We start from the raw sequence: 13,467 nt of genomic DNA, 5'->3' as shown, positions 1-13,467 counted from the left end.
TTCTGGGTTCAGGGGCATTGGCTAAGAATGGGGCAAGTACTGATGAGTGACACTAAAACTGAGAATGATTTCCTTCTCCTAATTTCTATTGACTAAACCTGAATTTTCCAGTCCTAGACATCTTTTTCCTCATATCTTTTTACTTTAAATTTTCTACCTTTATATGCTGAACATGGATTATCAAATGATAAATATCCATATCTCGATCCACATGGCCATCCTACAATCCTTAATTACCAAATTAGACATACCAGTGACAAACTTACACATTCAAGTACTTGAATATAGCCACAGTGATGGAGAAAACTTGGATAGCTGAGTGAACTTGAGGTAATACTTCTTTACCGACATAGAGCTTTGCCTCAGTTTCATAAAATCCTTTATCTTTGCCTCTCTAATCTCCCTGTTAAATAACCTATCAGGAAAGCTATTTGAAATACATCCCACCTCATAGAAGCTACATTCTTACCTCTATCATCTTTCCATATAGTAACCCAATTATAAACAACGTCCTTCAGTTAATAAGAAGTCAATTCCATACTTTTGTCTTCAATAACATGCATAATCTGTGGAATGTTTTTCACTTCATCAATAAAGACCTGAGGATATTTATTCACCATCGACCCAGGTGGGTTAATCCTCATAAAATCTTAAACTCTGTTTGTAGATAAGTTACCATTCTACTGAAGTGGGAGTGTTGCTGGCTATTTTCCCAGAACATTTGCATTTATAGACTTAGCTAACGCTTGGAAAGTATCCTCAAACTTAGCATGAGAGACATTTTAATTCAAAGGGTTTGTAGGTAGTAGAGGGGCTAGTTGATCCTTATTTTTATGTGTGTGAGTTCTGCGAGGAACCATTCTCTGTCACATAAAAGACTGAATTAGAGCATATAGTGATATCCTCAAAGCACGATAGATATCATAAAAGAAAGTATAGTTCCTAATATATCCCGTAGCCTCTTGCTCATAATTGTGGTGTGCTTCACACCCATGATCAAGACTCTACCAACGTGGCTTGTCAGACCCCCTAGGACTCTTTAAGACCTTAGCCTCTGATACCAAGTTTGTAATGCCCTAGAGTTACCCCTAGTACGGTGCTTAAGACTACGAATAGCTTAAGCTAACCCATGATATCTAATTAGCAATGAACTCCCATAATTGTAAACTATAAAACATGATTGGAATTTGAAGAAAATATAAAGCAAAATTCAAAATGATGAATTATCTCAACTAAAACTCTGTAAATTAATAACCTTCAAATCCGTGGAAACTAAAAGAAATATAATATGACAAGTCTCGACAAACCTCTAATCTAATGACTGAAGTTCCACTGGGATAGACCCCAGATGACCTGAACTAAAAGCTAAATAAATGGAATAACTATAATAAATATCTAGATTTATCAAAAACTAAGCCATCAAACTATAAGGACCTACCAACTATTTGAATGTAGGAAATGGTGCTTGTGGTTAATTATGTTGCTGGGGATGAAAACTAGAACCTACATTATGAAATAATGTTACGGATAGATATATATTTGGTCAGTACTTCTGGAATATACTAAGTATGTGAGGGTGAATATAATAAGTAAATATTGTCATATGTCATTATTGAAATATGTATTCTATGTGTAGATGGAGTTACCTTGACTGTGAATAAAACTGAAAGCTATAATAATATGATAAAATTCATAAAATAATACATGAATAAGGCTTGTGAGTCACTGCACTTGTATTCTAAAATCTTTGCTTTTGTTTTTTTGGTGGAATATTCTTATAACCAGCATAAATCATGTCAGATAGCATGAAGTCCAACGTCTTACCCACGTTCTAGAGAGTTTTCATACCCTTTCCATCAAATTAGAATTTCAACTTAGAGTGATCACTTAGCCCATATTGGGAAAAGGAGGGGACACTATTTAGTGAGGCCCCTAAACCTACGATGGCATATAGTTTAGTGAAAATAGGATGTGCTAAAGTCATATTCCCCTCTCGGTGATAATTACTACTCTTAAAACATACACTTACAGGCTCATACTTGTGAAATCCACCTTAAAATAGCATATGGGTTTATAAACTGCAAACCAACTATGCTTATCTTACTTAAATCATACTCATAAGAAAACTGATGGATTTTATGTCTTATATGAGATCATAAGATCAAAACTGAACTTTAATCATGTTGTAATACTTGTAAATTGAACTTATAAGCTTGAACTTCTAGTAAACTCAATAACATATGCTTGAAAATTAAAATCATTTATCATTTCATAGAAACTTCATATCAACATATCAAACTCAATACTTAAGATCAATTTCAAGAATAAAATCATTAGTAAACATGAAATCATATGCAAAATAATGTTTCATTCATAAGAAAGCATCAAAATCTCAAAGCATAAGAAAAGTGGGCATAAACTCTAGTAAATCAATTTATTTATTTTAATTAAAAATAAAAATTTTGGGCACAAGGACGGCAAAGTTTCTTTTTTTAAAACCCCGCATACCTAAATTTAGGGAATATCTTGGAGGAATCTAGAATTGGAACCCTGGGAGTTAAACTTTTAAAAGAAACCCTACTTTATTTCTAGTGATAGTAGAGAGAATACTGAGCTTTAAAAACTGACTAAGAATGGGAAAATAAAGCTTTTAGGTTGTAGAAGAGGAGTTTGATATGATAAAAAGACCAAATTACCCTTAAGGAAACTAAAAAAAAGTTGCAGGAATTTTCAGGTTACAACTAAGTTGACAAGTCGTTAGTTTGGTGACAACTTGTCAACCTAGTCCTCAATATCTAGCTGAATTTTTCCATTTATTGGTTAAGTTTGATGACTTGAGTTGATGGCTCATAACCTTGTTGATCGCTCATCAACTTAGTCATCACCTAGTTGACAACTCATCAACTTAGTCATAACCTTCTGACAAGAAGACACTCCAAAGTAAAATGAGAATAACTTTCTACTTTGATATCGAATTAAGGTGAAATTGGATGCATTGGAAACAAAACTCAAAGATATTTCATTTTTATATAGTAGGACACCTAAATAATTATTTTATTAGATTTACTCTCATTTAAAGTTGATATTTGTAGAATCCAATATTAAAACTCTATCAATACAAATGTTCTCAACTCCACTTTTCTCAAAGTTCTTCCTATGACCATAATCGCATTAAAAATACTTCACACTTGAGGTGGATGGTTATGAAACTTATTTATGGTTTGACATAATCGCTTTGGGGCCTTTAAACATAGGATAGATAGTTGGAAACTTATCTAGAAGCTTTTGGGGTATTACAACTACATTCAAAATATACACAAGAATGCATATATGCAACATACAAGAATCATCTATTTCCATTCTCATTCTCATTGTCAATGTCATAACATACCAACGTGGTAAACAACCCATTGTCACATCATATCATATTGTACCAATATGTTAGCCGACCCATGATCATAACCCATCAACATAGTGCAAATGAAATGCGATTGAATCATCAATCATAAATCATGCTAGAAGCCAAGAATTCTAAGTTCTGCATAAACTATGTAGGCACGTATATATATATATATATATATCTACACGCACATCGTTTTGGACTACAGTAGTTCTAGTTCATACTAACATTTTTTCTCTCGTTATCCTCTATTTTTCCTTTAATCTCTCGTATTGGGTATTCTATCCTTATTACACATTATTGATCTTTTATGCACACTCACCAATATTAGGGTTAGTTAAGATAATTTTTTCCCCAAAACTACCATCAATTCATTTTTTAAGTTACACTTCTTTTGTGAAAATTTGATCATTGATACATTTGAATTAACTGAGTTTACTTAGTTACCCTTCTTTGTAATTGTATGTTATCGAATTAAAATATTCTATATATCCAATCCCAAAATGGTATTAAATTATGAACATCCTTTCTACCTCTTTATTCATCTCCTATCACAATTAACATATCATCATACCATACGGTCATATCATCATATGTAACCTAAAAAGAGTTTTAATGTTTCCAACCATCCAACTACATGATCGAAGGCCTAATGTATGATCCTTCCGTCATTACTATTAATATTAAATGTATATACCCCAATTTTAGTAGCTATAGTTTAAACCTTATCTTATATCTTTGACAAAACATACTGCTACATTGAAGAGTGAGTTGCCTCGCATGTGCTAGAAATATTCCTATATCGGGTTCCCTCTGGGTGTATCATAAAATTACTCTTATAAACCTTGGCCTTTGAAATCTTATGGTTGAAGAGATAGGGTTTTTCAGAGTGTTTTTTATGGAAGGGAGCTTTTTGGGGAAATAAAGAGAAAGAGGGTTTTTAAAATTCTCTTGGCTGGCACACTGTTTTCTACTATTGCAATGAAACTTTTACCACTGCAGTACTATTAGTCCAGCCTGGTCTTTAATTGGAGCTCTTGGCCAAATTTCTTTAGGCCCTAATTTTTCTCCCCAATTTAATTTTTTTTAATCTACTTCAAGCCTATTATTTATTAAAAATTAATTTTGGGTTATTTTCACACGTAACGATGGTCTGAGTCATTTCAATTTCATAAATCTTTATTGATTGTTAAATTTGTGCATCATTTTACTATGCCAATGATGTATGATGTATTACATATTCAAATACATATATAAATTTTGTATATGTATGTGCAGGTACATATGTATTTACAAGTACATGTATTGAGTTCATATGTTATGGAATAGATATAAGGTCATATATATTTAATTACAGATATGTACCTTCAAATGTATTTGTATATACATATCAAACGTGCACATGTAATTATAGATACATATGTAAGTTATGTATGTATTTGAAGATATATTTACAAATATATCTACGTATACTCGTACAAACCTGCTTTTTTACTGGCAAATAGATATAAACATACAAAACTACATATTCAATACATTCATTAAACATCAAAGTTCAGTACTGTCAAATACAATTGAAAACAATACTAATATTCAAAATTCAAGGTCATTACTTTCAAATACAAACGACTGTCAACATAACTAAAAATAACACTTCTATTCAACCTCAAGTTCATTATTGTCTAAGTACAACTGAAACCTACACTACTGTTCAAAATTCCATATTATGAATGTCAAGTACAGACAACTACAAAATCACTTAAAAATAACAATGTCACTCACCATCAGGTTGAATACTTTCATATACAACTGAACACTACAAATAGCCATTCAACTTCAAGAATTTCAATGGTTTTAGTTATCCTAGTTGGCTTAATTGTCCTCATTGGTGCTTCACCATCACTTTTAACATAAGCAAGTTATTTCTACATAGAATAATCCCAAATGAGTGATGCATATTTTTTACTAAACAAGTCAGGCTTGAACTCGATCGAAGAAAAGCTTTCACAGTAAATGATAAACCCTACGCATGATAAATCAACAGAGAATTACAATATAAATCTATTTAGATCATCAATCATAGACTAGATGTATGTATATTAAACTTATAATCTACCACTAGATCATTGTTGCAAGCCCTCCTCATAATACACATCATATAGGTCCAACTTATCTATATCTTTGTATTTGGAATTATTATCATGATCAATACCCCTCCTCTTATAGAATTTACAACCCTCAAGAAATATGGGTATAACCTTGCCTAACTTTTCTATTTCAGTAAGGACAATAATATTATGACCAGTGGCGCTGTAGAAATCGTATATAAATATGCATCTTTTTTTGAATGACACAACAACAAGAACCTAGTAAAGTCTCTCTCTGATATTGATAGGAATAATGATATGGTTAATCATGTGCCATGGTACTATTGCATGTATTCAAAACTCATCAATATGGTATTATTTTCCATCCGCATCATGAGTTGAATCTTTGACCACATAAACCGTGAAGAAATTATTTAATATGTTCATGAAGTTACAATCTACTATGCTGTATTTGTACATGCTATAAGGGTCATACTTGGACTTCTTTCACTAGTAGTAAAACATCAATTTGCTATATTAAGAAATACATATAGCAATTTTATGTTAATATACATAAGATGAATTTATCATATAAAATTTATCAAAATATGATAAATATCCCGTCAGTCCATAGCTGACCATAATAACCCATAATGTAGAATCAATTTTTGCTTTCAACTGTATTAGTATGATTGACTTGTTCTTCTTGTCACATTCCTCATTACACTTTCTATTATTTTATTCATTAAGTTCTCTATAAAAATATTTATTAACAAGAAAAATAACACAAAAGTACATATGAGATGAAATACGTACTTATTTGCATGAAATTTAAGAAGGTCCTCTCTAACCCAATTCAAGAACATGCCGATAACTTTAGTATCCTGTATCTCATGGACTGAGTGAGGTACAAATGAATGCTTCTGTTTGAATGTACTTCATCACCTTATAAACTACCTTTAATAGCACCCAAATATAGAAAAAACAAAGTTAACTAACATATACATATAGTAAAAATGTAAATGTATTAGTATATATATATAAAATGATGATAATAAAAATACAAATACATAACTATTACTAACACATACATATATACAAATGTATTTCATCTTATTATATACAAATACGTATATTAACACAGTTAGACATGCATATAAAAATACAAACATACAAGTATATATACATATATTATAATAATTAATATAAAAATACATTTTTGAATGATTATAATACCTCAAGATAATATACAACTAGGGAGATGATTGTAATTACTAGCTTCTGAACCAAATCTCATTGTGTATGGCACTTCATTCTATCTAGAAGGGTGTCTAGCCCCTACAATTGGTATAGGAGCATGTTCTTCTATATTGTTTGATGGATGTATGATTACACTTCTCTCTGGATTGAGGCTTGGAAGAAGCTCATCGGCGTTGAAGAATTATTAATTAGAAAAAACTATTTCACACGTTTACTAGTAGTTCTTACTACCTAAATAGGGACTGCCATAAGGCCTCCTCTAAATTTGTTTCCTTTACGCTGGAAGATGGTCTTGATTGTAACAGTCATAGTTGTGATTATTAACTTTTTATGAATTTTGACCATTTTTTCCTCTCATGTAGTTATTACATGATATTTGTTAGTTGTGGGGATGGTTTACGAGGTACCGTGCATTTGGAAATAGTTTGAAAGAGTTTGATACTCATAGATGCTTAAAAATCCATGAGTTTGACTTTAGACAACGTTTTGTATTTCAAGCATTAGATGAAAAATTGGATAGTTTATTTTGATTTGATATATTAATTTTTGGTTAGGAGCATAGTTAGTTTGTGTCTCGATCCTTCATTTTTTATTTTGACCCTTCTTTCAAAAACTAGTTAAAATAAGATTTTAAGGATTCCATAGGCTAATTCGTTGTTTAGACATCTCTTTAAAAACCTTATAGTACCATTGAGTTAGGAACATCGAAAGTAGCCTAGTATTATATATGGTTTAGTTATGTGAGCTCCTAAATGAATATCGAGGATTCATTTAAAGACTTTAGAGCTATGGATTCAACTAGTGCAATAACTGATATCTGGTCCAAGGATCCTTCTTCACGAACACGGGCCTCTGGTCATAAATATAGAGAAGGAAAATCTCCTCTATCGTGATCGAGAGTTGGTGAACAATCATGCAAAGCTATACAATCTCGTTGGTTAGGTTATTTATCTAGTTTGTTTATACACAGAATTAATGTCAGGATTATGGTCTTTCAAGACTCTGATTACCTATTTAAACTAGCCTCACAACTACATCCTTGAGAAGGAATGTAGAAACTAATTCAAATGTATTTATATTTCTTCCCATATTTGAACAAAAATGGGCAAATTAGGTTTATTCTTACCCTATCCATGAATCTAATCTTTACTTTGGAAATATGAGAATCCATTCTTTATATTCACTTGAATTCATCTTTGAAAGGAAATTGACCATATTAGGACTCCTCTAAGGATAAGGAAGGTGTATACTTAAAGAAAGGTATTAATCTAAGGCAGAAGAAAAAGTTGAACATTCAAGGGTCTTGCAATCATTCCAATTCCTCTACTCTAGTATTAGCAGTTTCCTGAAGTCATTCTGCTATCATTCTAGTTGTTAATAAAGTGACTGCCGTTGTTGATGTTCGATCGTTTAACTCGCAGCCAAGGAATGTTCCTGATCTGCGAACAAAACCGAACAATCACAAACTCTTTTTTGATTATGGATCTACTACTAGAAATTCAATGCGTAATCTCAGCATTCAATGTGTATTCCTGAATAATCTCATTTTTCAATTATTCAACCATTTCATTTTACCAAGTTCAATGTTTCATTGTAATCTAATGCTACTCCTTATGGGTTCACAAAAAAGATTTTATTTATAGGTTGCGGATCATTAAAATAGTAAGCGCAAGTGATAGCGTTCAAGCCCACACACAAGTGTACGTGGTCTTATCAAGTAATAAAGTGGACTAATGAAAGCCAATTATCGATTCCACAGAGATTTGATTGAACAACGATTCAATTTCAGTTCACTGTTTAGATTAATTTAGTGCAACAGTAATCAAAAGAGAATTTGTAAATTGGTAATTAAATCTAACGTAATAATGAGTAAATAAAAGTACTTGAAATAATTAATGGAGTAAAGCCCAGGGTTAAAGCACTTCGAATAATCATTCTGTGTTATTGAATTTCATTCGTTAACTTGCTAATCTTGGTTGTTGATTCGTAGGGTTGATTGCATGATCATAGTTTTCTAACCTCTAATCATTTACCTAATATGGACATTACAACTACATCGTTGAGCGGGGATGTAATAATCCAATTAAGTTATTAAAGCTATCATCCTACGTTTGAATCTACTAAGGCATTTAAGTACATTCCTGTCCTAGACATTAATTTGAATTCTTTATTTAATAAAGAATACAAACCCTACTTTGTTTATTCTCATGTTATATCTCCCTATTCCCTCTCCCGAGATCAAAAGGTCGACAACATATGTATTTTACGGGTGATCAATCCATAAAATAATTAAATTAAGAATAAACAAACAACCAAATTTGATAAGTAAAATTAAACAAATTCAATCCAAAACTATAGTACTCATGCTCTTGACTTTAAACCCGGAAAGAGGATTTTTAGCCAATAATATTCGTAATCATGACACAAATTATTGAATACATGATATAAAAAATTAAAAGCTAATTAAAAAAATTAAAAATCTAACGAGTGTAGTAGCAGCCACCGAATTACTCCACAATGTTCCCAGGTGTCCAAGTATTAATAATTTCACAACTGGTTCAATTAACGTGTACAGTCCAAATATGTACAAAGATAATATATTATCCTACGTGTGTCCACAGATCCTAAGAAGATTCCCCCATTATTTCCACTCCCCTTTCCTTTTGGGGAATGTTATGCAGTGGTTGAACACATCGATGTGTCGTGTCGATGATCGCGTCTTTGGACTGGTAGAATCGGGAATATTGACGCGACGCATTTAGTTCACGTCGACTTACTGAAATTTACTTTTAAAATTTTCTTTAAGTGTTGAACGTCCTATTCTTTGTTCATGCCTTTTGTAGTGTATTTACAATGAATTTTCGGCCTTTAAATCATCAATATATCACCATGTTTAGCTCACAAATCCTCATGCATAACACACACCACATATTAAAGATAAAAACAAAACAGTATTCTCAACGATAAATCAAAACACAAGCTAAGATAAGGCAAATTCGTAATGATCTTCAACATTATGTTCCAACTCTTGACTTAATCTAATTGAGTTTTGTACCTTACAAATAGGTTATTACACACATAATTACACATTTAAAATATTTGGAACAAATTAAACACATTAGAATCCTTCGAAACCAACTAGACACACACCTAGCTCAAGCTAGTAAAACTAGTTTTTCGAGTTGAACTCTAGATGACTAAATTAAGCACAAATTTGTTTGAAAAATAATTTGAACATTGTAAGCAAACACTTGGACACTTAAATGCTTATTTATATCAATATTAATACGTTAAGCACACGAATTGATCTCAAAACAAGTTAAAATAAGCTAAAATAATGATACTGAAGTGTATTAAACAACCTCAGATCATCACCCCACACTAAAACTATTGGTCGTCCTCGAACAAATCTTTACTCTAAGCATAAAAATATTGAGGTGATGCTACACTTCTACTAAAAAAAGACACTCAAGCTAGCACTACAACGACTATACAGAATGCAAGTTTCTACACAAAGCACGTTATTTATACAATTGAGAGCTCATGAACACTACTCCAAAACATCCTAGCCTTAAGAATTGACTCACCTAAGTGGAAAACTCAAGCATATTGCTCAATCAAGGACATCATAGAAATCACCCATATTCATCAAACATATGCCCTCACAACAAAAGAGTTACCCATAATCACTCATAATAATGCAATTTCTAATATAATAAGTAAAAGAATAAAATTACACTCACTCTCACAAAGATTTCACAAGTTACACATAATGAACCATAAGCCTGCCCTTAGTGTAAATGGTATCAAAGCCCAGCAATTTAAAAAATACGGAAGAGGTATATATTAGAGTTAGAATATATATGTTAGCGTCAAAATTAGATTTAGAGTTAAAAATTAGATTTAGAGTTAAAAAAAATTTACCTACAAAAATATTAAAATTAATTATGCGAAGACCATTTAAAAATAGAGAAGCTTTTAGAAAAATTAAAAAATCTTTAATTAGTAATTATTCAGAATATATAAGTCTAAATAAAACAAAAGAAAATCCACAAAAACTAGCCTACTTAATTACATTAATATCTAGTATTGAATCAAAATTAATAACACATTTAAAATCTAGAAGAATGAAACATATACCACCTAATTATGATAAAATTAGATTTAGATATCCACCAAGACATTATAAATATAATTTAAAATGAATAAAATACAACGATATAAAGAATTAAAACAAATTATCTCTGAAAAACGTAAAGAATTAAAAATAAGAATAAAAAGACTACATTATAATATATTTGCCGGAGTTAGTAAAAATTCAATAAATACACAAAAAGATGAAATATCAAAATTAGAATCACAAATAGATAGTTTAGAATATGTATATCAACATGACCTATTCACAATAAAATGAATAAAGAAGAATTTATAATAGATGAAAAAATATATGAAAACTACGAAGGATCAAAAATAAAAATAGTATTTTCTAATCTAGGACGAAGATATAAGAAAATAGGTGAACATTTATATCTAATGTTAGAAAAAGAAGAATTAAAATTAGAAGATAAATTAACAGCAATGGTAAGAATAGAAAAAGAAAATGAAGAGATAGATAGGAAAAAAGAAATAGAAAAAATAAAACAACAAACTACGGAAGAAATACGAAAAATAGAAGAAACCAAAAATAGTAGAATTGCTGAATTAGAAAAAGAATTACAAATGTTAAAAGAACTGTATGAACAAAGACAAAAAGAAAAAGAAGAAAAAGATAGAGAACAGAAATTACTAAATGAGATAAATCAATTTAAGGAAAAATTAGAAATAAAAAATGAAGAATTAGAAATAAATAATATAGATATTGAAGCGACAGATAATTATGAGTCCGAAGATAGTGAAACATACACAGAAATATTAACAAATACAAAAAATTTAGAAATCAATGAAGAACAAAAAAGTAATGAGGAAAACTTAGAAAATACCCACACAGAAATAAATACTCTTGATAAAAAAGAAAATGAAAATATAATACCTAAAACAACAGAAATAAGAAAACCCATATATTATAAGAATAAGTTTAAAAAATATAATGAATATGATAAATGGATACCAAAACAAATAGTGAATAAAAATTATAACTTTTTAGATCTAGACTGTGTAATAGATACAGAAAAAACAATACAATTATGGATAGGATATATGACAAAACAATTATTAGATAATAATATAAATATAACAGATGCACCGGAATATATAGAAAAAACACTAATAGGATCAGTAAAACTATGGTTTGCAAATCTAACCGAAAATAGCAAAAAAGTATTAAGAACTAATAAACCTATAGAAGGAACATCATCGACAACAACTAAACTAACACCTATAGAATTATTAAAAAAATATGAAACAGCTATAAAAGATGAATTTGGTAGTACGACAACAATCGAAGAAGAACAAAATGAAGAAAAAGATACAAATAGAAATTTAATGTTAAAATTAGCAATATGTAATATGTGTTATATAGATGAATATACTTGCGCATTTAAAGAATATTATTACAAAGGAGCATATAGTATAGAAGAAAGTAAAGAAATAAGAAAATTATATTTTAATAAATTACCCGAGCCATTTAGTTCAAAAATATAAAAACTGGGAAGAAGCAAAAATAGTAGATACGTTAGGAGCAAGAATAAAATATTTACAACAATGGTATAGAAACTTATGTGAAAAATATAGAGAAGAATTAAAAATGGAAAAAACATTAATAAAAAATTTAGCTTGTTGCAAAAATAAAATAGCACCCCAATTTGGATGCGAAGAAAGATATTATAAGAAAAGAAAAAAACATAAGAAATATAAAAAATCAAAATATAAATATAAGAAACCAAGAAAATGATATTATGTAAAAAATTATAAACATAAAAGACCATATAGAAAGAAGAAATCTATAAAAGAATGTACTTGTTATAATTGTGGAAAATTAGGACATTTAGCTAGAGATTGTAAATTACCTAAAAATCCAAAAAATAAACAAATATCAGAAATAAAAATAGATAATACCGAATATATGCAAATAGATTATATAGATTATGAATTAGAAAGTGAAGATAGTATATATGAAATTTCAGAAAACGAAACAGATAATGAAATATATAGCGAAATAGATGAATCAAATGACTGAGGAAGATATAAAAATAATAACAAAGGAAGAATATTTAAATGATGAAGGAACGGAACAAAAAATAATATTTGACAGTAATATATTTGATGAAATAAAAGGAAAAGAATTAGATTTAAGTGTAGAGAAAATATTTAAAATACCAACAATAAAAAATATTTTTACTAGGAAAAAAGATGAATATTATGTAGTATGTCAAAAAGAACATGTAATAGACTGCAGATATGCAAAAAGAAAAGCTAGTATACCATTAGTAACAAAAAGAATAATTAATAAAGAAATAAATGATATAAAAAGTAAAGGAGATCCAATAAAATATGTACACCTTGGAGGTACAGAGATATTAATAAAAGCATGTTTTAGAGAAGGAATAGATATACCAATAGAATTATATTTAGTAGACGATAGAATTATAAAACCTATAGAAAAAAGCATAATAACTGCCGTAAAAGGAAATCTAATATACCAAAAATTTAAATTTATAATAAGTGCAAATTATTCAGTAGCAGTAACAGATAGAAATATAGATAAATCATTAGTATTATATT

This window comes from Capsicum annuum, chromosome 10, assembly GCF_002878395.1.
Source record: "Capsicum annuum cultivar UCD-10X-F1 chromosome 10, UCD10Xv1.1, whole genome shotgun sequence".
Taxonomy (NCBI): Eukaryota; Viridiplantae; Streptophyta; class Magnoliopsida; order Solanales; family Solanaceae; genus Capsicum; species Capsicum annuum.
This window is presented reverse-complemented; position numbering follows the sequence as displayed.